General features: G+C 39.4%; 1 protein-coding gene across 1 annotated transcript in view; it reads right to left on the bottom strand.

Moving 5' to 3' along the window:
* The window catches only part of LOC106868410 (exostosin-2), an 81,733-nt gene that overhangs the window by 77,286 nt on the left and 2,780 nt on the right, over nucleotides 1-1,667 (bottom strand). The gene's annotated exons all lie outside the window — the stretch shown is intronic.

Below are 1,667 nucleotides of genomic sequence, written 5' to 3'. Positions count from 1 at the left end.
ATATATATATATATATATAGTTCAAGTTTACAGAAAACAAAAGATGATGACAGATGTAGGAACAACAAGCAGGTGTATTAGTTTAATGCTCAGAAAGAGTGGAAAATTTATTTATGTTTTGAGCCTATGCTCTTTGACAGAAAGGATTAAGAGGGAAAAAACACAGAGAGAATGAAAAAAAAATATACAGAGTTCAATGGTCCACCATGATGAGATGTGTGTGAGTATGAACATGCAAGTGCACATGAGTGCTTGTGTCACTTTGCCTTGACATTGCATGGTAGTTACAAATGAGTGTCACTGTCATACAATCAGTGTCATTCATTTCCAGTATTCTATGGAAACATGTCTGGCCACAGGAAAATATTATCTTGCTTGAAAATAGATGAGGATTAGTGGCCAGAAGGGCATCTGGCAGTAGAAAATCTGCCTAAATAAACTCCATGGAAGATGGTTGCCCGAGATGTCATGCAGTGGGATTGAACCTAAAACCAAGTGCCTGGGAAGTAAGCCTCTCACCTACACAGCCACACTTGTGTATTGTATAATAGCAAGAAGAGGTTGACACAAAGAAAATAGCTAATTGGGCTGCATCTGAGTTCAATGGCATAGTTTCTTTGCACTTCTAAATGAAGTTTTTTATAAAAAAAAGGTGATAATATATGAAAGAACATAACTAATCTCAGTTGGTTGTTGGCTTAGGTTTTGATTAAGCAAAAACACTTTTTGCCAGAGATGTGACACAGGTTACATCTAAAATCTAGTAGAGAAGATGATGGTTTCTGGGACAGAAAAATGGCCACAAATTTGGTTATTATGGAACAGTAGTAGGGACAACATAAATCACCCTCACTACTTGACAGGTACTTATTTTATTGACCCTAGGAAACTGGAAGGCAAAATTGACCTCAGCAGGATTTAAACTCAGAACTTAAAAGGACACCTAGGTACCATTTCTGTCTGCCAGTGCCATTTATATGACAAATGATCTAGATTTTAAAATAATTTCTAATAATTCATCCTAAGCTACTGATGGATTTATAGATTTAATTGCTAAACATATAGTTTCAGGTTCAGTCCCACTGCATGAAACATTGGGCAAGTCTAGTCCCAGGTTGATCAATACCTAGTGAATGGATTTGGTAGACAGAAACTGTATGGAAGCCTGTCCTTATCTCTATACCCACACTGCCCCATCAAGCATTCTCCACATCGCATCTCCCTACCCATTCCTTTCCCCCAACATTCATCTGTCCTTGGCACATATTACATCCCCTAACTCTTTATGCTACCAGTTACTGCCTTCCCCCACCCAAACCACACACACACAATTCCAGCCCTCATTCTCATTATCATTCCATCCCACATACCTCTAGCTATATTGCTTCTCCTTTGCTCTGCTATACTTCATTTTAATACCTCTCATATCTGCTATCATTCCCAATGCTCACTTATGTCTGCCACCATACACACACTTCACTACAACCACCCTTATGTATCTCTATATCTCATTCCTCACTACTTTTATGTCTTGTTCATTATCCCCTAGTACCTGGACCATCATTCCTGAGCCATTTCTGTCTCTCTCACCTAACCCCACGTCATTACTGATATTCCCCCCCCCCCCCGTCAAGCCACACCGCCATTCCTGTTAATCACGCACTACA

This window comes from Octopus bimaculoides, chromosome 2 (assembly GCF_001194135.2).
Source record: "Octopus bimaculoides isolate UCB-OBI-ISO-001 chromosome 2, ASM119413v2, whole genome shotgun sequence".
In the NCBI taxonomy this organism is placed as follows: domain Eukaryota; kingdom Metazoa; phylum Mollusca; class Cephalopoda; order Octopoda; family Octopodidae; genus Octopus; species Octopus bimaculoides.
The sequence above is the reverse complement of the archived record's forward strand: the minus strand, read 5'-3'. Positions and strand labels throughout refer to the sequence as shown.